Consider the following 27,718-nt stretch of genomic DNA (forward strand, 5'->3'; position numbering starts at 1 on the left):
TTGCCAGCTGTTTCACACTAAATTATCACAGGGCAAAGGATAAACTAAAAACATCCCTATAGAAACCATCCTTGCTGGAAGAAAAATACCCTGCATACAACAGGACACCCAGAGTCATGGGTGGTTTGAAGGAAGGAAGGAAGGAAGGAAGGAAGGAAGGAAGGAAGGAAGGAAGGAAGGAAGGGAATGAGGGAGGGAGGAAGGGAGGGAGGGAGAAAAAAAGACACAATGTCTTTCAACACAAGCTAACAGCAGTGACCTGTGACCCCAACAAGCTGAAGTTATTAGAGAAATAGGATGTTAGCAATGAATTTAAAGCCTTCTTTAACTCTGTCACATTCCCAACTGAGGTTGACCTTCAACAATTGCTCCCTCAGGTATCCACCTAACATGGCTCATCAAGGGTTTCACAACTAGATACCATTCTGGAAGCCAAACATCAGTGAACAGGACAATAATGGTAGATATATCTTTTTGTCAACCATGTAAACCTGGCTAGCTTGAGAAAAATCTAAAAATGACCCTGAACTAGAGAGAAACCATCTGAGTTTGAACCAGGAAAATGTTTACATTGTTAATGCTGGGCCCAAATCTTGGCAGTTAGCAAAAGCCAGCTTTTCTCACAAAGCGGGTTCCCTTCTACCGAAGGAGCCATTTCTTTATCACTGGCAGAAGGGACAAATGCTATCTGTGGTGCCTATTAGCATCCCAGAGCTCCCACTGTCTTCCAGGTTCCCTTAGTATCACAAGCACCTGTTACACAGTTCAGGGTCCAGGCCAGCATCCTGGCTCTTCCCATCTCTCACACGGCCCCGTCCCCTAAACTCACAGGCTTCCCTCTCCACCCCCAGCTTCGAATTCCCTTATAACCCTGCTAAGCCGGCTATGTGCTATCTTGTCCCCCTCTCTCTTGCCCCCTCTCTTCATCATCTCTTTCTCTTGCTCTCTCTCCCTACCCCCTTACTCTCATTGACAAGTCCAGTCTTCTGGCCATGTTCTGTCTACTTCTTTCTCTTCTTGCTCTGTACTCTTCCAGATGGCTCTCCTGTCCTCCTCCTCAGATCTACAGTAAAAACCTCACCCATACCTTGGAGTGGTCATGTCCTCAGTTTACCTACACAGTGTACAGTCTCCTCCTCAATGTGTGTGCCTCGGCTGTTTTCCAGCACCTCAATAGCTGAGGCTGGTTGAGGAGGGTGTCTTGGGGTTGGTTTGTTGGTTTAGTTGGTTGGTTTGGGATATTTTTGAAGACAGAGTCTCACATTGTGGCCCAGGATGGCCCAGGATGGCCTAGAACTTAGTGTGAAGGCCAAGCTGAACTTTCACCAATCCTTTCGCCACAGCTTCCTGAATACTGGGATGACAAATACAAGCTACTGCACTGGCATTTTATTAAAGAGGTTTGTTGAGCTCTCTGTTTTGGAGGCCTATTGTCTAAACAGCATAGTACTCACTCAGGTGAGACTCATACTAAAAGACATCATGGTGGGAACAAAACAAAACAAAGAGATGCCAGGCCCGATGGTACACACAGGATCTCAGCATTACGAAGCTGAGGCTGGGGAAGTACCATATGTTTGGGAAAATTCCATTCTATAGAATGAGACCCTGTCTAAGCAAAATATGGGAAAAGGCGCTGGGCGGTACTGGTGCACGCCTTTAATCCCAGCACTCGGGAGGCAGAGGCAGGCAGATCTCTGTGAGTTTGAGGCCAGCCTGGTCTCCAGAGTGAGTGCCAGGATAGGTTCCAAAGCTATACAGAGAAACCCTGTCTCTTTGAAAAGAGAAAAAAAAAAAAAAAAAACAGAAAAAAAGAGATGGGAATAGGCTGGTAGAGATCATGTAGCCCTAGGTTTGACCCCTAGCACTGAATAACTGGAGGTAGAAGGGGGCAAATCAGAAGTTCAGGGTCTTCTTGGCTACATAGTGAGTATGAAACATGAGACTTTATCTCAATATGAGAGAGAGAGAGAGAGAGAGATCACATGGTAAGGTAGGTATGGGGAGGAGTGGAACTCACTCTGTAACAACTCAGTCTCAGTGAAAATAACTGGAGCCCCGCAGGAATTCATTTCTTCCTGAGCCAATGGTTCCATCATTTAAAAGTCCACCCAATGTCTCAGCATCACTACATAAAAGCCAAACTTGTGCACATGAACTCGGGACAGCCACATCCAAACCATAGTAACTGGTACACACATTATCTTTTCCTAGCATGTGTATAATACTGTGTTGTGGCTAAGGGTCTCACTTGCCACACTGGAACTTCAGCAAGTCATAGGGATAGGAGCTTGTGTGTCTATTTCTAACTAGTGAACTAAGCTAGGGGAGAGGGCCAGGGATGAATGCACCCAAAGCTCCCTTTACCCCATGGCTGGCAAGACAGGCTAGGGCAATGGCTCCACAGCTCCTAGCTGACTTCAGGGCCGCAACTGTACAGTGTCCTGATGGGATCTATTTATCGCCCTGGGTACACCTGGGTGAGGCAAGGGAGGGCATTTCCTCAGTGGGTGTGAAAACCATCTGATATGCTTGACCATCGCACTAGGTTACTTGAGAGGGAGGCCAAAGCTTAGCTAGGTGTGGCTAGAGCTCTTGCAGAGAACAGTAGGACAAGTAAGGATTTTCAGCTCTAACATCCTTAACCTATCATTTCTTCTACAGCTTACACTACATAAAGCCAGCCAGCTTCTTACTCATCCGAACTTTTGTTTCAATTCAACCTATTACACTTGGGCAACAGTGTGAAATGTAGGATTCCCATCTTCAGATGGCTTAAGAGGAACCCAGTGCCAAGGGAGGCAAGCCTCCTAAGAATCAAAGTTTGAGGCTCTCTTCCAAGGGCAATTTTCTGAGGAAACATATTGCAGGATAATTTCTACTGACAGTCTGTTATCCTGTTGCTTAAGTTCACCAAATTTTATCGTTGACTTTTTTTTTCTCTAACACTCTGGAATACAAACAAAGCCCCAAACAGCATTATCCCTTTCCCCACTCTGATAGCCCTGCAGTGAGCAGCCTGGTTACTGTTTGTGCACCTGTTCTCTTATGGCCTTAGGGTAAACATCCGAGGCAAGTTTAACTCTAAGGATTGATACATTTTTATGGCTTTTGAAATAAAATTGCTCCCTCAAAGAAAGAGCTATTTTTGTTCCCACTGGTCTTGAGTGGAAGTATTTATTTCCCTATAATTGTCTCTTTGTTGAGTACTGCAATAAAACAAAATTGCTAATATGATAGAGGAATAAATAAGTTACCTCTTTACATGTATTCCTTTATTGCCATTGGGGCTACAGATAGTTTGATGTCTGTGTGCCATATATTTTATATGTGAATTAGTTGTTCATATGCTTTGTAAGTGTTCTTCATACAGCAGTTAACATTACACTTGTATATATTTTGCAGAGAATAAGCTTTGCAAAAACTTTAAGTGTGTGTGACTGCACGAGTTTGTCTGTATCTGTGATGTAAGGCTATGTGCACTTGAGTACAGGAGCCCTTGGATTCAGACAGGGGCATCCAAAGCCCTGGAGCTGGAGTTACAGGTGGTTATGAGCACCTAATGTGTGCCCTGGGAACTAAATTCAGGTCTTCTGTAAAAGAAGCTCATGTTCTTCTTCTTCTTCTTTTTTTTTTTTTTTCTCCATGCTTTTGGTTTTTCAAGACAAGGTTTCTCTGTGTAGCTCTGGAGCCTGTCCTGGAACTAGTTCTGTAGACCAGGAGGTAATAATTTAATTGAAAATGCTGTGGATCCAGAAAAGAGACACTAGTTCATACCTTCTCCTAGTAGTCTCTGGGATGTGGTTAATCAAGATTAATGGTATGAAACTGGAGAGATGGCTCAGTGGTTGAGATCACTGGTTGTTTTTCCAGAGGACCTAGGTTCAATTCCCAGCACCCACATAGCAGCTCACAACTGTATGCAACTCCAGTTCCAGGGGATCTGGCACTCTTACACAGACATGTATGCAGGCAAAACACGAATGCACATAGAAATAAATTTTAAAATTTTAAGAGAGAGAGAGAGAGAGAGAGACTAACTAAGTGGTATTATGATCATAGCTTCTCTATGTAGCCCTGGCTGTCCTGGAACTTGCTCTGTAGACCAGGCTGGCCTCAAACTCACAGAGATCTGCTAACCTCTGCCTCCTAAGTGCTGCGATTAAAGGTGTGCACCACCACCACCAGACTACATGCCTGTTTTCATTTAGGGCTCATGACTTTTGTAAGTAGAAGTATATTGCTATTCTCATTTGACAGATATGAGAAGTGAGCCAGGGACGTTAAGAGGTCTTCACACCTGGGGTTGTGAAGATTGCTTGGTTAGTAAAACCACTTGCCTTGCAAGCTCAAGGTTCCAAGTTTGATCTTCAGAGCCTACAAAGTGGCATCTGCTTGTGTTCTGGTACTGGGAAGGGAGGGGTAAGGAGATCTCTGGGGCTGGCTGGCTAGTCTAGCCTGGTAGGCTAGTTGCAGGCCAATGAAAGATGCCATCTAAAGAAAAACAAAAAGATGAGTGAAGCCTGTGGAACAGCACATAAGTTAGAACCCTGATATTCCAAATACACATGTACACACACACATAAACACACACACACACACACACACACACACACACAGCAGCAGCAGCAGCAGCAGCACACACATGAACATGTATACACACACCAGCACACACAGGAACATGCATGCACACACCAGCACACACACACACACAAACACACACTCGTGCGCACTAAGTAAAATAAAATTGAAAAGAATAGAACAGCAGCAAATGTTACTCTAGACGAGCTCATGTCCTATCTTTGAACTGAGGCCCACTGGCCTGCAACCCTGGGCTTCAAAGAGTCCTGGCCCTTCAAGCAGCATCTCACAGAACTTGGGTCTCCCTAGTCACTCACTTCAAACCTCTTTCTTTTCTTTGATGCTCTATTATCTCTGGTGAAGTCAGACACTCAGTTTGCTCTATGAGAAGTGGATGGTGGCTTGGTTTTCATTCCTGAAAAGAGCACCATCAAAGAGGCAGGAAGTCCTCTCGTGCAACTCTTTAAAAAGAACTCCCCCAGCAACTCACTTAATAGCATCATAACCAGGAAGTCCTCTCTGAGATCTAATCTACATCCATACTGCAACAACTTATAAATAAACTTCGACTTCCCACCCCATAACCAGAGTGCTGGATGCCCAAGGACAGTGTCAAACAGTAATTGAGAGCATACCAAACACAGCCAAGAGGAGAATTGGCTAATTTGCATGTGAAACATGTAATCCTCAGATAAAAGGTGTCTCATGTTAGAAAGCTTCTCTACTTTTTTTTTTAAACAAATTAGTCCCATTATTAAACTCCTGCTAACAGCAGCTGCAAATACTCAATAATTCTTATTTGAAGAAGAAAACCTCGGTGTCTCCTCTTCTTTTGTTTTGGGAGAGATATGTACACTGCTCTTTATCTAAAGGCAGGAGGCCCTGAACTCCTGCTGGGGCAAATTAGGAACAATACTGAACAGAATTGAATGGAACATTCAAATTCTCTGTACCAGAAAAAAAAAAAAAAATGTCCCCCAAGTCCCAGGTGTCAGTTGGAGGTGGGAGTGCACAGTTTCATGGTTGCATATTAACTCCCTGACCTCCTCACGATAGCCAGGTGACAGCTGCAGTGTGGTTTCTTTGAAGTGTGGCATTCTGGGGCGGCACTTCAGAGAGCACAGGCCTCTAAGGCAGGTATGTTTGCTGGACACACCTGGTACATGCCAACCACACAGCAGCAGATGGAGGGCAGGACATGCCTAAGCCAGGGGATCTTAACCTTCCTAATGCTGGGACCCTTTAATACTGTTCGCTCCTCATGTTGTATTCATGCCCAACCATAACATTATTTCACTGCTACTTCATAACCATAATTTTGCTGCTGTGGTGAATTGTGATGTAAATATTTTTGGAGACAGAGACTTGTCAAAGGGGTCACAATGCACAGGTTGAGAACCATTGGCCATAAATTAAAGGGCTCCCTAATGAAGTGTGACTAACTGGTATCACTTCCAGGGGACAGGGTGAGCTTAGAGATGAATTAAGAGTGTTTCAAAATACATTCTTTTTGAAGGAAAAAGAAAGTCTCCTGTACTTATGCTCTTCATAGCACAGATGCGTTGTGGGAGACACTTTGACTAGCAAGTGCCCTGTGTGAAAACTCAAATCTCATTCACATGAGCAAGAGGTGTGACCAGCTATTAATACAGACTGGGTTAAAAGTTAAGGTGCGAGTATGAAGTTAGGGATGTACGTTCTGTTGTAAAGGAAAATGTGAGCCACCATAAAAACGATACCAATCAACCAAAGGGACCACACAGAGGTCAGACAGAGCACAAGAAATCCTGGCCTCCACCCAGGCTGGCTAGCCAGCACTCAGGCCATACCTTACACCAGTGACATTGCCAGTCTGTACTATATCTGTGTGGGTGTCAGGAAGTAAATAAGACAACATGGTCCTCAAGGATTTATGGGGTGATCAGGACACCCAGCTGTGGCCCTCTTTACCCATCATTGGCCTCTGACCCAAAAAAAAAAAATCATTTGGTTTGAATCAGAGTCTGCAAACTGTGAGACACTGAGCAAACAGATGGCATGTTTCTGCCTCAGTTCCACCCTCAAAAAGGAGCTGTGTGGATTAAGTAAGTGAGAGCTTGCACAGAGACTGGGCTAGTGTCCAGTGCTTAGCAACAGCTCAACAAATATTGGCTAACACTGTGATTGTCTATTGCAAGGAAGAAGGTAACTGGGGGAGAAGTGGCCTACAAAAACCACAATCCCACCCAGCCCCATGGACCACATTGACTGTCAATGAACTGTATCTGCACTCTTAACTCCTTTGTTTCTAGAGGAAGAAAGGTCCTGTGCCAGATGTTTGCGGTCCTGGGAGACAGCTCCTGCAGCAAGGAACTAGAGTTTCTGATGCATTTGTTTCTTTAGCATCTGGAGGGGAAGACCATGGCACAGACCTCACCCAGCTGAAGCTAACTCACCACTTCCTCCCAACAGCCCAAAAGCCTACATACCATTTGGATTGCTCAACTCCTGAGCATCTTGCAAGGATTAAGTGAGATGCTGACCATGACGCCTGAGTGTAGTAACCAGTGCACAGGGAAGGCGCCAACATGGCGGCTCTTGCTGTGTGTAGATAGAACTGTTGTCTGGAATAGCAAAGGACTATTTTCTATGAACAAGTCCATTCCTGTCACTGAGCTAGTCCTTCTACACAATGCAAGATAACTGTAGTGCACCAACCTTGAAGGTTACATGTGTTTCATAGTATTAAAAAGAGCATAGAGAAAGGCCTGGGTTTTAATGATGACTTTGCACTTACTATGCTACTTGACCTCTGTAAATCTCATGTTCTCACCTGTAGAAAGAAGGAAGAGGCTGAGAAAATAACATATACTGTGTTTATTTTTGTAAATATTGGTATTTACTATTTTAAATGATGTCTACGTGTATATGTCTTCATGTGGGTATATGTTTATCAGAGCGGGTATCTAAGGAGGCCAGACATACCTGATCTCCCTAAGATGGAGTCACAGACCGTTGTGAGCTACCTGATACGGGTGCTGGGAATCAAACTTGGGTCCTCTAAAAAGACAACAAGTATTCTTTTTTAAAATTTATTTGTTTTTATTTTATGTGCATTGATGTTTTGCCTGCATATATGTCTATGTGAAGGTGTCAGAACTTGGAGTTACAAACAGTTGTGAGTTGCCATGTGAGTGCTGGGAATTGAACCTTGGTCCTCTGGAAGAACAGCCAGTGCTCTTAACTACTGAGCCATCTCTCCAGCCCTGAGCAACAAGTATTCTTAACTGCTGAACTATGTGTTCTCTCTCCCTCTCTCTCTCTCTCTCTCTCTCTCTCTCTCTCTCTCTCCCTCTCTCTCTCTCTCTCTCATGCACACACACACACACACCTGATTCTTGGATTTAACACACTTTTTGCTAACTTTTTTTAACTTTTTGAAAACTTTATTTATTTCTGACAGTTTCATAAATGAATACAATATATCCTATATTTAGACACTCCCACGCTTCCCTCTCCCTCCCTCTCTCCAGACTCCTAACCCACCCCACCCCTCTGAACCATCGTGTCCTCCACTCACTGAGTTCAATGGGTGCCACCTTCAAGCATCCTTTTCTTATGTAGGTAGGAATATGTGGGAGAGAAGTACTGAGCTCTGAAACCAGACGAACCTGCGACCTTTCAAAGGCCAAACTCCAAAGTGACAGTTTTGCTAAGACTCTAACCCAGTCATGTCTACCTTCTTAGTCATGTACAGTCTCTACATAATCTTCATCCCACCCCACATGCTTGTGTCCCACGTTTCTCTGTTGATCCTCTCAGGGTCTGCCACAAGAATCAACACAAGTAACTTTAATCAGCTCCTCCCCCACACTGTCAACTCTGAACAATATTGCACCCCTTCCCTATGTGTTTAGGGAGCACTGTGCTAAGGGTACAGATATGTAACATCATTTTATTTCTTCCAACAATTCTATAAGATATTGAAAAAAAAAACAGAGTCTCAGGGAGTGTGGATCATAAAGCCATTGAGGTAAAATAAGAAGCTCTGAAATTGTGAAAATATTCATTCATTCATAGGACACATTCATTCATCCATCCATCCATCCATCCATCATTATCAGGTACCATCTGCATGCCAGAAACAGCTAGGTCTTGGTTGTCAGCTAACAAGCTGGAAGTGGTTCCTGTTTCCATCCACCTGCACATCCTGTTTCATAATTACTACTCCCAAATTAGAGACCAAATAGTTGTCCAGTGTGGTCCAGCAACCTGAGTCACCAGGACACGATGGTCTGATGGCCCTTTGGCATCCCTCTGTGCAAACAAAAGGGAAACCTTATACATACTGACTCCAAACCCTAACCAAAATGAAGTGCCTCACTGGAAAGTAAACTTCATTCTGTGAGTTCACATCCAGCCTGGCCTACAGAGTGAGCTCCAGCACAGTCAACAAAATAAATAAGCAAAAATAAAAGACCTCTCTAGGGCTGGAGAGATGGCTCAGAGGTTAAGAGCACTGACTGCTCTTCCAGAGATCCTGAGTTCAATTCTGGTGGCTCACAACCATCTGTTATAAGACCTGGTGCCCTGTACTGGTGTGCAGATATACATGGAAGCAGAATGTTGTATACATAATAAATAAATAAAATCTTAAAAAAAAAAAGACCTCTCTAGTCAAGTTCTGCTCAGTTTGGATTTGGCACTAATGGAGGAATAGTGTTTGTAAAACAGCTGACTACATCCCCTCCTGAGGGACAGTGCTTTAGATGCTGGGGGCAGTGTGTCTAACAGATGCCTCCCCCCACACACAGCACCCCATTCAGCACCTCATCAGGATAGCTTTGCCTCACCTCCACACTTGCTTCTGGATCTCTCTCTCTCACACACACACCAAAGCAGAAGGGTAGGTTCATATTTAGTATTTTAGGATGATTTTAGAAATCCAGAGAGAACAAAGAAGGAACTCCATCATCTTTTTCCCCATGTGCTTTGGCACTACACATCCTCAGGGCACAGAGGAGAGGGCACAAAAGTACTCCTGGTATAGGAGGCTGTCTCTCTTTCTCAACCAACACTTTCAGTTCTTCCCATGCCCCTTGTGCCCCCCACCAGGTGCACCAAGCCTTCCTTCTGCACTTGGTAAGAATGCTTTAAATGCAGATATTCTTACAAAAAGAATATACTAAGGGTAAATTCTTTTCCTGGTGACATTCAGAGGTGAGAGTAGTAGAAAAGGACTCAATATGGCAGGAAAAATTGATGGAGGGTGTGGGGAAAGTGCTGGGAACGGCAGGGAAAGACACTGTCCACACCGGCTAAGTAGATGAAATTCAGACACAACATGGCTTTCAAAATGTTTAAATAAATACAAGGACAATGTAACTTGAAACCAAAGATACTGCTTTCTTAACTTGTCCTTCACTAGCAACAAATAAATAAATAAATAAATAAATAAATAAATAAATAAATCTCAGACCCTTTTTTGGGGGGTGGGTGTCACGATTTCTATAATATAAGCTTTCTTACATAATCTAGTTCTCAGATCTACTGTTACATGCTGACCTCAGTAGTATTTTAAAGAGACAACTGAGTTTCAGAAGAGATGTATTCCATGGGGATGCTCTGGAGAAAATGAAGGCCGAGTTCCACAGATGTGACGGGTTTCACTTGCGAATCATTAAAGTGTGACAGGCTCTCAGCTCATAAATCTCAAAAACAGATTGCTGCCCCCCAAGTGCAATGTTTTCATTGGCTAAGTCACTCCCCCTCTCCCCTGACATTTTATAGTTTGTGTTTAAATATGAGGCACAGCTGGCTCTGCCGGTGGGGGGTTTCTGGTTTGACTTTACAAGAAAACGGAACAAAATCCTCAAAGATTTATAGCAGGTGTTGTATTTTCACCTCCTGGTGAAATCAGACAACATGCAGTAATGAGAATGGAATGGAAAAGGAAGGGTGGTGAAGGAACCAGTCTGGCAGACAGAAAATCAGAGATTTGAGTGGCTGGCAATTTCAAACCAACTGTAAGGGTTTAAAGAAAGATAGTGTGTGTCCATAGCTGCACTTACTCTCTCTGTCCCTGTTCAAGAGCTCACCCGTGGAATAACAGAAACCCAAGAAAGACTATGGAAACTTGGATTGCTAAGAATTTATGTGAAAAAGTTTTGGAACAAGAGGATGGCTGTTTTTAACAAAATGATTTTTAGCATGCATACCCATGGACTTAACGTCTTGTTCATATGAGAGATATGGTACTTGTATGTGACCTAATAACCAATCAATTCAAATTTCTATGAAGCACTAAGGAGTCCAAAGAGCACAGGAACTGGTGTAAATCCAACCCCATCTAGATTTGACATGGAGTAATGCCTCCCCGACACAGCCTCAGTTTTGCTTTTTAACTTAAGGAAAAGGTAAAAACAAGAATGAGGAGGAGCTGGGAATGTAGCTCAATTGGTAGGATGCACTTAGCAATCACCAAGCGCCCAGTTCAAGCCTCAGCATAGCATAAACCAGATGTGGTAACACACACCGGCAATCACAACACTCAGGAGGAGGAGGCAAGAGGATCAGAAGAGGGTCGAGGTTACAGTCAGCTTCATAAGGAGTTGGAGGCTAGTCTGGGCTACCTGAGGCCCTGTCTCAAAAAATAAACGATGGTGACTAAGATTTTCCAATTTTGCTGTTCCAAATGCCTTTACTCAATCCTGATAGCAGCCTCACAAAGGATACAAGGAGTATATATAGTCATCATTGTAGAGGTAAGGCCACCCAAGTCTGGAGAGTTAGGCCTGCTCAGGGTCATATGATCAGCAAGGAACAGGCAAGGAAGAAAAAGATGAGGCAGAAAATCTGGTGACTCATGACTAAATGTCACAATGGATGGCATCCACCTTCTTGGGGATGCTCTCTGTAGTCACATAGCAGGAAGCAAGACCTGAGCCCATATCATGATTGACAAGGTAATGTGGGCAATCTTAAACAATCCTAAAAAAAAAAAAGAAAAAAAGAAAAAGTTGTGTAGCAGTTTCCTCAGAGATTGAAACAGTCCATTGTTCCTTTAAACAGAAAGCAAACAACTGAAAATAGCTTCAGGAAGTCCCTGAAACTGACTGGGTTCATTAGTTCCCTCCCTCCCCATTGTAAACACTAAAGACTGCTGAGAGTCACTCTCAGACAAGCCAGGTGAAAAAGAAGACTCTCAGAGAAGACAAGCTCCCTGGAAGAAGAGAGCAGCTGAGTTGTCTGTAAGAGTCTCAGAGCAGCTGAGCGGCCTGGAAAGGACACTCTTCAACTTGTGGAGCTGCCTGCAGGTTATGCAGCGTGCTGCATGTACCCAGATTTTTTTCATCCTTGCTGGGATATGATTTGGTGTTGCAGCTGTCTTTGAGTCATTTCTGTACCCACCCACTACCCCCTTCCTCCCCTTACTTCTCTCCCTCCCTTTTCCCACCTCCTCTCCCCATTCCTCTCTTTTTAGAGTTACTATTTCCTTCTCTGGGCAACAGCAATGTTCCCTCTTGTAGGCTCCACTGCCAGAGGCCTTCATATTCTGTGCATGGGAACTACCCCGAGACTCCACCCATGAGGCAAGGTGATGCACACAGGATGGGGGGACAGGAGAGGTGAGATGCTGACACTGTTAACAGGCCGTGCACTGACCGAGTAGAGCAAAGTTTTCTGTTACTTTGTGGTGTGATACCTTGAGAGCCCCTTTCACCTGGCTACTCTCTGAGTTCTCTTATGTGCCAGTCCTCTTCTATATCCTTCTGTGCATTTGGCCTAAACAACCCTATGTTATAGCATTCCCAAAATAAGAGGAGGCTTTGACTCCTTCCCATTATCCAAAGAGATCAGAGGAACAACTTCATTCTTCTGTTTAGGAAAACTGACCTAGAATACCTGAAACACTCAAATGTCTCAAACAGAGAACTAATTTCCAGGGTAAATTATCTATGCTCTTACCCATGATCTGTTTTCCAGGTCTGATTCATTCCAGTAATGCTTTGTTGATCCTACCTTAGTTCTTACCCAGTAGTCACTGGGAAAGAGACATGGGTAGACACACTAAGCAGTGATGGGAGGGTCCATCAATGGGAAGACACACTAAGCAGTGACGGGGAGGCTCCACCAATGGGTAGAACCTGGTGCTTCTAAATAGTATGGCCCAATACAATAAAGAATTTTTTTCACTCAAAATGTCCAGAAAGAAACTCAGAGGAGTTATCTACTGTTCATACAACTACAGAGACTATTCCCAAATCTCAACTTGAATTTTCTGGTAGCAGAGACATAGCCAGCCAGTGGCTATGATCCTGCCTGGGGAGCCAGGAGACACCTACCATTGCCCTGACCTGGGAAGTTCCTCCATCCCTTTGTTTCTCCCTCTTTGGGTAAGATGCTAATAATACTATCTATTTGATACAAAGAAGATGATTTAAATAAGAAAGTGCATATATAGAGATTATATGATGAGCTCTGAATAGTTAACTACTGGCCATTTTACTGTGGGTCCCACTCTGTTTTACTCTCTCCACCTTGTTCATTTTAAATGTAGTAGTTAATCTAAAATAGTCTGATTAGTCATCCTCTCTTACCCAGACTAAGGCAACAAAAGCCATTTTGCCGAAAAAACAGATCTGGATGTAATGTCTGTCTTCGGTGTCTGTTTTTCACTCAGTTCCCATTTTGATATTCACAAATACATGCATACACATAAACACACACACACACACACACACACACACACTCCCTTATGCTTCACTGTACTGTAGCCCTCTAGCTCTACAAGATAACACGTCAGCAAAACTAATGATAGAAATAGGGGTCATATTACATGCTGGGTTTTGTTTTGTTTTGTTTTGCTTGTTTGTTTGTTTGTGTTTTCCTTTTCCTTAATAAATCTCAACTGGGGTATTCCTCTAAAATACATGCTGTAAGCCTTCAATACCCTACAGGGAACTTACTTTTATTCTTCAGGAGCCCTATTTCGGTACAATATATATGCACAAAAGGAAAACTGCTAAAGGAGAGAAGAAAAGTGGTATCAGGGTGTTATGATAAATCTTTCTGCCTGAGCCCCACAGCCACGGGTGCGCTTTACCCCAGCTGCTCGCCCGAGTTAGGGCCCAAATGAATACACAGAAACTTGTTTTAGGTTCAAATGCTGCTTGGCCAATGACTAGGATTTCTCATCTGTTAGTTCAGTCTTAATTATCATAAATCTATATATTTTATAAGACTTATCTTATAAAGGATGCCTTCTGCTGGCACCCTCTCTTGCCAATGGATCACATTGCACCGCTGGAGGAAGAGTGGAGGGGAAAAAGGGACACTTCCTGTTTCTTCTTGCTTACATATGAGTCTCCTTGCTATGTCACTTCCTGCCTGGATCACCACTTCTCTACTACATTTCCCAGAATCCTCTTTGACTCCTAGTCCTGTCTAACTTGCTATCTCATTGGCCAAACAGTATTTTATTCAATAATCAATAAGATGAACATACACAGTACATTCCCCATCATCAGGGAATGGGCCCTTTTTCTGGGAAAGCTCTTAGACATATGATGAATCCCTGCCTTCGAGTATTCTATGCCTCACATGATAGATGCTGTGACACACATATCTCCGAGTCCCCGTCTCAGCCCCATCAATTTAGGCAGAACTCTGGGGTCCCAACTCTAGTGATTGAACCACTCTACTGGGTCATGTTCTAATTCTTCACCTCCATTCATGGTGGAATGTCCATCTGCTTTCTGAGGCTCTCCTTAACCTGACAAATGCAGACAAGTTTGGAAAAGGTGTCTGCCTTGGAGTAGTGCACTCCATTCTCAGCCTGCATACTCCTCCTTGCCCCTGACTGCCTCTGAGGTCCCCAGTTCCTGGTACTTTATTATTCAGAGCAGAAATCCCTGTTCTCCCCTTTCAGCCCACAGCTCTACCCATGGGAGAGAAGAGATCCATTAGTCACCAAAGAGGACTTTGTATAACCCACTCTAAATCAAAGTGCCTGTCACACCTGGGTAAATTCTGTTATCTGCGATGCTGGGAGAGTAATGAGTTGCAGTTTCCACAGCAATCTTCCTTCCATTTTCATTTGTCCAGGCTCCAACTTTGAGCCATACACAAGACCTCCGCTCAAACTAAATGGGAGTCTCCTGGAGTCAGACATCCGTGCTATAATCAGCTTCCTATCCAGGCACTGGTGTGTTGCCTGGCACAAAAGACACTGAGAAGGAACAGGGCTTGGGCACAGAGCCCTCTTGACAGCCTGCCTAGCCACACCTTTGGCAAGCAATCCCCCCAAATGTGGGTATTTCCAGCCTGCTGCAAACTTACTGCCAGGCCCTGAAGCTATCTGAGAGCTGGACTCTGCCAAGCGAGGAAGAAGACACTAAATAGGCCTTGCCTTTTTGCCACAATTGGATACTAAAAATGTGATTACACTCTTTATTTAGCCCAAGGTGTGTTTATTATTAGATTCTTGAGAATTCATGTCTATTACAGTAGCTCATCCTTATAGTTGTACTTTCAGGGTTCTCCATAGCTACAATGGGGCTGGCATTGCCTTTATACTTACACACAGGGTTGTGGTTGGGATAATTATGCCACCTATTTAAAATAAATAGAATATGGATTTGGAAAATACAGTCAGAAACAAGAATTTAATGCTGGATTCAATTTAGTCCCTAGTCCTACATATCTGTATATTTTAAAAGAACAAAATACTAAAGTACAATTATTTTTTTTTACCACTTCAACCTCAAATATACTGTTCAATAAGCCTGAAGCCATTGCTCATTATAGATTTTCAACATATATTGCAGTATTGCCAGGAGAACTATGACAGAAATACAGGTGGTCAGATTCCAAGACAGGATGTGGCACAGTGAAGGATGACCAGTCACTGGCACAGATTGAGAAGACAAACCAGGCAGGAATTCAGTTTCTAATAAAAAGATCCAGGCTAATTCTGCTGGTAATCAGGCACCAGCATTAGACCAATCACCTCTTCATCTGGAGCTCAGTTTCCTCTGAGAAGGATGCATGCTGGGGGATGCTTCCATTTCTAAGTGAGAGGCAGTGCTGTCTTGGATCTATGAAAATTGTTCATGGCTCATGCTGGGTCAAGACACAAAGCCAATGTTTTCCCAGTGACTTGGAGATGAAATTAACATCCTAAGAAGCTAATTCAAGAATCTGCTTCCCAGCCTAGATGCCCCTCAACCAAAGAATGGGTAGAGAAAATGTGGTATATTTACACAATGGAGTACTACTCAGTGGAAAAAAAAAAAACAATGGAATCTTGAAATTTGCAGGAAATGGATGGAACTCGAAGAAACCATTCTGAGCAAGGTAACCCAATCACAAAAAGACAAACATGATATGTACTCACTCATATGTGGATTTTAGACATAGAGTACAGGATTACCAGCCTACAAATTATACTGCCAGAGAAGCTAGTAAACAAGGAGGACCCTAAGAGAGACATACATGGTCCCCTGGAGAAGGGAAAGGGTCAAGATCCCCTGAGCAAATTGAGAGCACGGGAAGAGGGGGGGAGGGAGCTAGGAGAATGAGAAGGGAAGAAGAGGAAGGATGCAGAGGTCATGAGGGGGCAGAAAGATTGAGTCAGGGGAAGAATAGAAGAAAGGATATGTGATAGGTAGGGTTTTAGTTAGGGGGGTGGTAGGGGAGGACGGGAGGGAGAAGGGAACTGGGATTGTCATGTAAAACAATCTTGTTTCTAATTCAAATTTTTAAAAAATCTGAAAAAAAAAAAAAAAAAAAAAAGAATCTGCTTCCAGTGTCGACACTGCAGTGAGAACAAGGGAGATGACAGTGTCTGTTCTCAGGTTGGGCTCCATCACTCAGTAAAACCCACAGCATTTTCTTACTGTCAAGTTTTATATATAACACTCATCACTATTATTATTATTTCTATTGATGACCAACACAGGCAACTTTTTCTCACGGCACTTACAGTTATATATTTGTGTTTTCAAAGTTCATGAATTAAAAAAAAAAAAATGAAGGGTTGACAAGATGGCTCATCAGGTGAAGGCACCTGCCACCAAGACTGATGACCTGAGTTCAGTCCCTGGAACCCACATGGCAGGAGAGAGCTGACTCCCCAGAGTTGTCCTCTGACCTCCACCTGTGCATCATGATATGTATGCATGTATTTTACTTATACACACACACACACACACACACACACACACACACAGAGAGAGAGAGAGAGAGAGAGAGAGAGAATAAATAAATGTAACAACTTCTTTAAAAATAAAGACTCCATAAATGAAACAAATTACACTATTGGTTTGCACTGTTAAATAACTGCCAACACCTGCCAGTATGAGCTTTAAGAAATGTTAATTAAAGGCTGGCCACAGATATTATTTTCTTAGGAAGGCAGATGGAGGGAGTATTTCATGGGACAATAGCAATAATACAGTCACTTCGTCACATCACAGAGGTGCAGTCCAGCCTGGAGTAAAAAGGAGACAGAATCCTCCTGACCTCTGTGGGTTTAGAGCCCCTGAGGTTGTATGGCAGGGTTGCTACCGGGTGGCTATCTCCTGCTGCCGCCTCTGAAAATGTCCTTTAGCACTGTGCACCCAGTCTCACTTGATGAATGGAAACTGCTGGCCCGGGATCCTGGCCCTTGTGACACCCTGAGCCTCATCCAGGTTCCACATTTAGTGTGACGCAGATGTTACTCTCCTAAACTTAAGGACACAGACTGGGACAATTCATAATCGCTTCTGAAAATATGTTTGACGTGCTCGGTAAATACCACCTCCAGACATGCTCCAAAATCAAATCCCCACCTCATTTATTTCCTGAACACCTCATCAACTGAGCAAAGCACAAAACCTTCCCCCTGCCTTCCCTCCTCTCCTGGGGAAACACTGACCACAGGAACCACCACATCGGGGGACTGCCTCAGGGGCACAACCGACACAGAGGGCAGCTTTACATTGAGTTCCGCACTTGGATAAGGTCCGAGGTAGACAGGTGTTTACCAACTTGAACTCCATCATTGTTACCACAGTGATCTCACTTCGAACAACCTTCCTTGTTTCCTAATTAGATTTTCTTATATTCTGCTCAAAATGCAGGACTACAGACTGTGGGCGTCAGGTCAGAGGCAGCCAGACCTGTCAGAAAACACAGAAACTGGCCTGTGATCAAACACAGGACTTCAAAGACTGATAGTCTGCCCACCCCTTCCCCCCGACAACCACTCCTCTCCTGTAGGAGAGAAGGGAAAGAAATGATGTATCCTGAGGCCCTTTACCCTAAAGATTCCCAAGTCAAAGCCAGTGTTTCAAGCACAAAGATGTGTGGGTCCTAGGACTTTCTATCAACAAACCCAAGACCATATTTTTTTGTCAAACAGAAACAAGAACTCTTTTAAAAAGAAAAAAAGTAAAGCGGTTATGAAGGAACTCCAGGGTCCTCAGACAGATGACCACAGAGGAGGCTGTCTTAAGAAAAATTTAGCTGCCCTTCGGGGTGGTGGCACATGCCTTTAATCCCAGCATTGAAAGGCAGAGGCCAGCCTGGTCCACACAGCAAGTTCCGGGACAGCCAGAGCTACACAGAGAAATACTGTTTTTGAAAAGAGGTGGGGGAGGGGAGAGAAGCGGGGAGAGGAAGAGGAGGAGGATGAAATAATGAAGAGGAAAGAGGAAGGAGAAGAAGTGGTTAGCTTTTGAGGTCTCCTTTGAACTCCTGGTGTCTGGTTTGGTCAGTGTTTGGTAGTTTCTGAAGCTCCCTGAGTGTCAGTGGCCTTGCTTACACAGCAGACAGCAAGCCATGATCCCATAGCATTGTGGTATACCTATAAAATACTGTGAACTGTATTGGATTATGGTCTCTTTATTTCAAAGCACAGCCGGGTGAAACACAGGCCAGAGCTAGGTTAAGAACCCAGCCAACGCGGCCAGAACAAAGAGAGCGCTCCCCATAACAAATCTGCATTAGCAAACAACAAAGTAAAGAAGTCACAAGTAAAAGTGACTAAGAATCAGGTTCTATGTCCTGTCACACTTATCTTCTCTTTCTAGTTCAACAGAGAATATGACAGACTAAAGATCTAAACACCCCTTCAGTGAACTCCCATGAAGAAGAAATACACAGAAATAGCAAGTCGGAAGTTGAGGGGGGAACCAGAACTGGTAAATGGACCCTTTACATGACCAAGTTCTGCAGATTTTAGAAACTGCTAGGCTATTTCCCACTAACATTAAAGAGCTAGAATAAGGAGTGTCTGAGTCTTCCTACCCTAAGTTATTTAACTCTCCTTGCAGCCTAAAAGCAGCAGAGCTCATGACAAGCTTGGACTACTCAAGTGTCTTGCTTGGACCATTTCAAGTATAGTGCCCGTGTCACGTCCTCACTGCCATCCTTCTAAATGCATGTCTTAGCAGTAGTGCCATTAATTCATGGCTGGAGTCATGGGCTAGCAGTCCCAAGCTGTTCTGAGATGAGGAAAGAACTCTACATACACACGGTGCTAGCCCCATATCAAGCCCCTGTAGTCATTACTTAACACAAATGAATTACACAGTGTGGCCTGTAGCAGATAAGAGGTGGTATTGCTCTAAAAATAATAACAACCTGGAACACAGCGATGATAACAAAGGCAAGGAAGTGACAGCCACAAAAGTCAGGCTATGGATACTCAAGGGGTGGCAGGGATGTGGTCTGGAAGGCAAACAAGGGAAGGGCCTCTGGGCTGGCCCTGTTTCATTTCTTGATGGAGGGTGTTCGCTTGGTAATTATTTCTTGTGTGTGCATTTATGCTTTCTGTTTATATACTGTATTTCATAATTTTCAAAGATAAAAACAAAACAGTAGCCTCCCATCATTGAGAAAATAACACCTTGATATAGATCTTAGCACTAGGTATTCAAATGTCACCTTCCTTAGCTGATGTCTGCTCTCCCCACCCCCCATACATTGTTATTCTGGAAGGTGGATTTTTTTGAGGAGCCGTGACTACACCGCTTTTAATAGTTTAGTCTCAACAACAACATCTTAGAGGATACTTTGCTTCATTGTGTGTGTGTGTGTGTGTGTGTGTGTGTGTGTGTGTGTGTGTGTGTGTGTGTATCCACGTACATGCATATGTGTTTCCATGTTCACGTGTGTACCTGTGTGCATGCATTTGTGTGTGTGTGTGTGTGTGTGTGTGTGTGTGTGTGTGTGTGTGTGTGTGTGTATAGAACCCAAAGTCATCCTCAGGTATCATTCCTCAGGTACCATCCACCTTCTTATTGTTTTCTACAATTTATTTTGAATTATGTGAGTGTATCTCTGCACAGGTGTGTTCATATGTGGGGTAGGTATCTGGAGAGAGGAGGGTGTTAGATGTCCTGGAACTGAAGTTACAGGCAATTATAAACCATCCCAAGTCAGTGCTGAGAACCAAGCTTAAGTCCTCTGCAAGGGCAGTACAGCTTTTAAGCATGGAGCTGTCTCTCCAGCCCCATTTTGTCTTATTAGACAGTTTCTCATTGGTCTATAGCTTACAGATTAAACTAGCCTGGCTCACCGGCGACCCCCCAGGGATCACCCTTTCTCTGTCTCTTGGCACTGAGATTACCAGTATGAGCCAGCAAGCACATCTGGCTTTGTGGGAGGGGACAGTTCGAGACAGGGTTTCTCTGTATATCCCTGGTTGTCATGAAACTCACTCTGTAGACCAGGCTGGCCTTGAACTCAGAGATCCACCTGCCTCTGTCCCCCGAGTGCTGGGTTTAAAGTCACCATCACTGTCCAGGTGCATCTGGTTTTTTTGCTTTGTTTTGTTGTTTTTTGAGACAGGGTTTCTCTCTTTATGTAGCCCTTGCTGTCCTGGAACTCACTGTGTAAACCAGGTAAGCCTTGAACTCAGATCTGCCTCGGGCTCCCAAGTGCTGGGATCAAAGGCAGGCCCCACCACTGCCAAGTCACATCTGGGGGTATTTGTTTGTTGTTTTGTAGGCTCTGGGGATTGAATTCGGGTCCTCATGCTTGTGTAGCATGCACTTGACTTATTGAGCTATTCTTCTAGCCCCTGGAAATTATTTTAACTGAGAGAATACTTGGGGTATATTTTACATGTCTGACAATTAATTCTGGAGTCAGAATTCAAGGAGGCAACACAAGATAATAAGAAACTTCTCCAAGCATGGAAAGCTGCCTTCACAAATCAAAGAAAGGGGGCCCAGATGGGCTTATGAAACCATGGGAGGAAAATACAAAACTGTAAGGCGCTCGTAAGAACTCTGTTGTTCAAACTGAGGGCACAGTAGAGCCTTGGGGCTCGTGTAAAGGAGCCCCCAACCCCCATATTTGGGCATCTGAGTGACTCATCTAGAATGCAATCCACTGCGTGCAGCAAAAAGGAAATGAATCATAGACGTCTCTGACCTTTGCCCTTGTCATTCTGCACAGGGAAACCACCCACAGACGGTCTCAACAGTGCTGGAGAAGGGGCAGCCAAACAAGGCACACACAGAAATGATGTAAATCCATTGGCAGGGAGAGCTGGAGACACAGGTCAGGAGAGACTAGCTCTGGGGTTGCAAATACATACATTCATTTTATGATACAGAAAACAGAGCCTATACGCTGGCACGGACGACAGTTATGAGTTGCCCAGTGTCCTCATGACATGTGCAGTAATCTGAACTTCTCACACTCCTAGCTGGGGTGGGAATGGGGGGAGCATGGAGAAGAACAGTGACCTTTCAATTTCCATGTCCCGGCTGGCATTTCGAGAATTTGCTTGGCTTGCTTAGAGGAAGTCCACTGAACTAATGCCAGCGTGCAAGTGGGAAGGCATCTGACGGAGTGATTTACAGGCTCAGAAGACGGAATCACCGGACCTTTCCTCCTTAAAGGCCAAGGGCTCCCAGTAGCCAGGCAGGGACACTAATGCCATCTCAAGAGGAATCCAACACATGCGGTTTTGAACAAAAGCAGAATGCATGTCTTCCAGACACTAATAGGAAAGCTAAATACGGTTCATCCAAAAACAGATGACTGAGAGTAGACACAGAGTGAAGACCAGAAGGACAATCTTTAAATTGTCACTTCACTGCTTGTGTGCTACCTTCCTACTTGTCTACATGAGTCCATTTGAGCCTGTGTGGCGGTGAGAGCACTCAGCTTCTCTGATTCACACTTCACCTTAGAGAATGGTTAATGACATGTTGGAATTCAGAAGTCCTTCCTTCACCCCAAAGCAGATTTAGTTTTTTAATGTAACATCTCTCCTCATCTGGGTCTCCAAATGGCATCTCAGCTTCCTAAACTCCTTGGTATCAAAGACGACACCGTCCTTCATAAAGCCGCATGCTTTGTCTTCTTCACTTCACTAGGACTGGGTATACCTCATGGTTACAGGAGTGGGAGCTGGGCACTCCTATGCCCCAAAAGCTCAGTTCACAGCTCCCTTTTGTGCTCAGAACAGGGGCACTGGTTATTAGAGATGCTCTGCCATTTCTCAGAAAGGAAGCCTGGAACCGACCCTAGATGTATCCCTCTCCCATCCCTACTGCCCTCTCTGAATAATTCCACTTTTCTCCTTCTTCTTTCTCCTCCAGCAGCAGTCCACTTGCTTAAGACAGAGAGGAGAGAGTCGTTTCCAGTTAGGCAGGTAGCACATTGGTCTTCTTCCTCAGCATTTATCGCTGGTAATGGCAATTATTCAGCTATCAGTCACAGTTCAGAATTACAGTATGTTCTTGTCAGCAACCAGGGGCATGGGTGCAGGTTCCCAGTGTTCCCCCTTAGCAGCAAGCATCAGGAGTTTCTTGAATTTCTCAGAGACCTCAGCTCAGGCAAACCAAGATTCATGACTTATATGCAGAAAAGAACCCCAGAGCTAGCCATCGTGAGGCAGAATTGAGGTTTAATAAAGATATTTTATATTTTATTTTAGGTTTTGTTTTGTTGTTGTTTGTTTTTCAAGACAGGGTTTCTCTGTGTAGCGCTGGCTGTCCTGGAACTTACTCTGTAGACCAAGCTGGCCTCAAATTCAACAGAAATCTGCCTGCCTCTGCCTCCTGAGTGCTGAGATCAAGGGTGTGCACCACCACCACCTGGCTGTTTTAATATAGACATTAAACATGGGTTAAGAGAGGGACACCCAGAAAAAAAGAGCCTTCTGTATGTATGTATGTATGTATGTATGTATGTATGTATGTATATGTATATGTCGCTTATATAAAGCTTCTCTGAGAGGGAGTTGTACTTTATTTTCCTTACAATATTCATATATAGGATTTGGGTGGGATTTGAAGTTAGCATCTTTAAAGGGTTGCCAAGAAACCTAAGGGAGGTCACTCACCTGTGGTTACTTAGGGGCACCTGTCAGGATAACAACTGATAAAGTAAAAGTCCAGAGCAATGGTTCTCAACCTTCCTAATGCTGAGACCCTTTAATACAGTTCCTCATGTTGTAGTGACCCCCAGCCATAAAATTATTTCATTGCTACTTCATAACAATAATTTTGTTACTGTTATGGATTGCAAATAAATATCAGATATGTGGGATATCTGATATGCAACCCCTGTGAAAGAGTCTTTTGACAACCCCCAAGGGGTCACAATCCACATGTTGAAAAACCACTGGTCTAGGTCATAGGAATGCAGAAAGACAGGCTATATTTACTCTAAACACTTAACAGTGTTGTTTGAAATTCCCAGGAAATGTCTAGGAAAAGAAATGAGGCTCTCTCCACGGTTATATATATTCAAGCTTTAAGTCTTGTTTATTATTCATATTGTGTATGAAGCAAATACTATTTTTATGTTGACTCCAAGGTGAAGGGCTCCTTCCCCTCCCATTGACCTGATAAAGTTACCCTGCCTGTATTTCTATCATTGCCTCTTTGGCTCACAGTTCAGTGACTTACATACAATGGGGACTCAAGAAAACCAGTAACCCCTCTACCACCTATGGCCCTCTACCCCATTCCTATCAGTATTTTCTAATAAGGAAATAAGCCATTGTTAGAGACTGGGGTGCTTGCTAATACGTACAAAGCCTTAGGTTCCATTGCCAGCACTCTAGAATTGGCACATACCTGCAATCCAAGTACTCAGGAGGTGGCAGCAGGAGGACTAGAAGGTCAAGGTCACCCTCACCTACATTTTGAGTTCAGAACAAACTGGAGTACATGAAACCCTGGCTCAAAAAGAAAATTTTTTAAGTAATTCTCATCTATTCAATGCTTATTGGACACCAGGTCTTCTGCTGTTTTTTGTTTTTGTTGTTTTTACAAGCATCAGCCTTTCTAATCTCATGGTAATCATATTAGATAAATACTATTTATATCCCTCCTAATAGATGGGTAATCATGGGTTAATTTACATAACTTGCCCCAAATCAGTCCCACTAGTGAAGAAACCAGAACTCAAGCCCAGGGCTATTCACCTTCAGACTCCACGATTTTAAGCACACACTGTGGGGCCCTAGGGACTAGAAGCAGAAGTGGTAGCAGTGGGTTTGTATATTTGTTGCCACCTCCACGTCTGTCTCCTTTCCTTATTTCTGAGTACATAATAATCATAGCGGGACATAGATGGGAAAAATAAAAGCCTTGTCCCTATTGTGAGAGCCAAAGTTACATTGTAAGTTTTAATCACTATGCCTAAGAGAGCCATGAAACAAAGTGCCTCTGTTCTGCAAGCCCCTTGCCCAAGGACAGATAGCTCCTGAAATGCTATGGTTTGGGGGACATAACAAGCCACATGCTTTCACTCCCTAAACAAGTTTTTTTGACCCATCCACACCAGATGTGCCTGATCACATATGGGCAGGAAGTACATGGGCAGGAAATACATCAGGATGTATGCTTGCCCCTGATTGGAGCTGATAGAAAATGTGAATTGTGAGTTTGGCCTTCTTAAGTCCCTGCAAAAAAACAAAAAAACAAAAACAAAAAACAAAAAAACCTAACAAACAAACAAAAGAACATGACTAGGACCATTTCCTGAAAACCCAGGTATGGACCTGGCCAGATGCCATCTAACTGGCCAGTAATTAATTAAAGCTTGCTGCAGATTTGGCTTTAAACTGTGGTAGTGGTCTTATTCTCAACCATTGGAATTAACACCATGTCATCTATACATTTTTTTAAATTTCTTTCTTTTGTATCAGAAATGAAAAAGGAAGAAAGACAGCAGCAAACATACTAGCAGCTTCTAGCCTATTCCCTTGTTCCCCAATATGGGAAATATGACCTTTGAGAGTAGACTGACCTTTCCAGCTTGACCAATAAATGCCTCATCAAGCACACACTGAAAGGGGCCAACTTAGCTCTGGTTCTCACTTAGAATTCATCTTCTGATCTTCTGTTGTAAACAGTAGTCAAGACAATGATGCCATCTCCCACCAGCATTGCAATTTGAACAACCAGTGAACAGTGTTCCAAGCCACCCTTAAAAGCTGCAACAGTCACTGTAACTATAAGTCTTTCCCCCATGCTGCCCGAGTTCCGCCCGCTGTGTTAGGGCCCCGAATAATACACAGAGACTTATATTGGGTCTCTTGTATTGCTGTTGGCCAATGACAAGGATTTCTTATCTGCTAGCTCAGTCTTAATTATCAGCCATAATCATAAGACTTATCTAATGGAGGACGCCAGTGGAATTCGTCCTGTCTTGCCGGGATCACATGGTAGCTCCAGAGCAGAGAGCAGGAGGAAGAGGAAGAGAGCCACTTCCTGTTTGTCCTGCTTATATTCTGAGTCTGCCTGCTATGTCACTTCCTGCCTAGATCACAAGACTTCTCTTACTACATTTCCCAGAATCCTCCTAGACTCCTAGTCCCACCTATCTTGCTCCCCTATTGGCCAACAGTGCTTTATTCAACAGTCAATAAGATAAACATACACTGAAGGACATCCCCCATCAAGTCACCATCTAGAAACCCCAAAGTATCAGTCTGTGTTTAATAAGCTCCCCAAAGTGGTGCGCTACACAGTACAGTTGGCATTTTTATTCAGGGTGTCATCATGTTCACATCTGAACAGCTAGGGCTGGGTTACAACACGGTGATTAGTTCGGCACATCTCTGCAAGGAAGTTTACCTATATCCCATTCCCCATGCAGTAGACAAGGAAAAATCCTTGAGATATCAGGAAGTGACACTCACGGGGCAACATGCCAAGGTAAGCCATTGTGGCAGGCGTAAAGAAAAGACTACTGTCTGAGCCAGAATTATTACAAAACCAGAACCAAGTGATTTGAGCCTTCTAGGCCTCCCACATCCAGATTGCTGGGTCAAGTGATGTCTTTCTAAACCAAACCAGTGGGAGAGTTCTGAAGAACATTTGATAATCTCAACACAGACTCTAATGGTGACTGTTACATATCTAACTCCCCCGGAGGTCAAAGACAACACAAAAGGGCACCACAACTTGTCCACATGAAGTTTCATTATTAAGAATGTATACAATTTCCTCTTGAATGAGACTGAAAACCCACCAGGAACATAGTGTTGAGCAACAAACCATTCGGAGCTGTATCAATAAGAGTCAGACTAAAATGCAAAACAAATTTCACCATAGAACAAGTCATAAGAAATAAAACAGATGGAGCAGGAAGAGAAGTAACCTAGCAAGAGAAGACCAAGGAGTGAATAGCCCACACAGAACCTACAGAGGAGGAGAGAGCACAGAAGCTGACAGGAAATCAAGAAGGAAACTGTGGGGAAATTCAAAAGTGCCTGGGGGAGGTTTTAGTGGGCGGCAGAGATACACTGCTAACATCCTGCCAGCTGAGCTCTCTATGGAAGAACCAGGAGCCCCTTCAGACTCTCAGGCATCCTCAGGTAGGACCAGCCTCTCTGACATCACAACACTGAGCCAATCGTGTCAATTGCACATAGTAACACAATGATAAGGATTTCTTTCACTTCTCCATGGGAAAACTTTATTTTCTTCTGAGGTAATCTGTAGTGAATGTAACTCCCACACACTCCCATTTTATGAGGAGACAGAGCAAGAACAATTTAACGTTGCCACACCACACAAGAGTGGGGGAGGGGAAAGGGCAGGAGTGGCATGGAGTGACTCAGCCGGTCCTTGACATCTGAAAGCCTGGAGAGTTAGCATTCAGATCAGATCTTCCACACACTGAGAGCTCTGGGAAACCGGCTTCCTTCAGATGCAGAACAACAAGGGCCAACAGCTGCCCCTCCTTATCTCCTAAGTGGGCTCAGTCCTCAGTCTCCGTTGTTGGATAATGAACTTTACTTTCTTTCTTCCTAACGGCCTTACCTCCCATCCCTCATCCTAACTTCCGTTTTTCTTTTCAACATGGATACAATGGTGGAATTTCTGGCTTTTCTACTTAGGAAAACAAACAAACAAAAAAACCCAACCAAACAAGAAAGACCATGAATTTCCAACTTGATGTTTCCACTTAGCTATTAAACATCTCTGACTTATGTGAATGTGTATTCTGATACTTTCCCACTATCACCAAATTAAAAACAAAACAACCCACTCAATCTGAAAGGCCCCCATTTCATTGATCAGCAATTCCATCCTTCTCCAAACTCAACGTTTTGCTTATGACACACACCCAGCCCACCAAAAATTGGGCTGGTATTCATTTAGAACGTACCCAGACTGTCACATCCTACTGCCTCATCATCTCACTTGAATGGTTGTGACTGCCTCCTACCTGGTCTTCTTCCTTCTGCTCACGTTGTCCTCCACACACCACAGCAGATCTAGAACTGCTTCCAAACTTCAAGAACAGGTCAGCTCCAACTCTCCAGTGATGTCAGCTAGGGGAAAAGTTCAAGTTCTTTCATTTTAGCTAAAAAGAACTTGCTTATCTTGTGTGTCTGTGCACATGCTCCCCCACACATGTAGAGGTCAGAAATAACTTGCCAAGATGAGTTCCTTCCTTCCATCACATGGGTTGCAGGGATCGAAATGAGATCAGCAGCTTGGGGGTGAGCAACTGTAACCACTGAGCCATCTCACCAGCCCTCACCTTCCTACAGTGGCCTAAAAGGCCCTCCAAATTCACTCTACCACTATGGGCCTCTCCCACCTCATCTTTCTCTCTCCTGCTTCCTTCTGGCCCAACCATTGGCCTCCTTTCAATTCCCTACCTCTTCGAGATATATCTAACT

The 27,718-nt window shown here is 43.8% G+C and overlaps 1 long non-coding RNA gene across 8 annotated transcripts in view; it reads right to left on the reverse strand.

Moving 5' to 3' along the window:
* Positions 1-27,718, reverse strand: part of LOC103162225 — a 113,850-nt gene that overhangs the window by 56,302 nt on the left and 29,830 nt on the right. For 7 of the 8 annotated variants that reach the window (XR_004771619.1, XR_004771620.1, XR_004771622.1 and 4 more), the window contains one exon: positions 27,259-27,364. This is a non-coding gene — a long non-coding RNA (uncharacterized LOC103162225). Of the gene's footprint in view, positions 1-4,340; positions 4,495-27,258; positions 27,365-27,718 lie in introns of those variants that run through there. The other variant, XR_004771623.1, reaches the window with a different exon arrangement.

This window comes from Cricetulus griseus (assembly GCF_003668045.3).
Source record: "Cricetulus griseus strain 17A/GY chromosome 1 unlocalized genomic scaffold, alternate assembly CriGri-PICRH-1.0 chr1_0, whole genome shotgun sequence".
Lineage (NCBI taxonomy): Eukaryota > Metazoa > Chordata > Mammalia > Rodentia > Cricetidae > Cricetulus > Cricetulus griseus.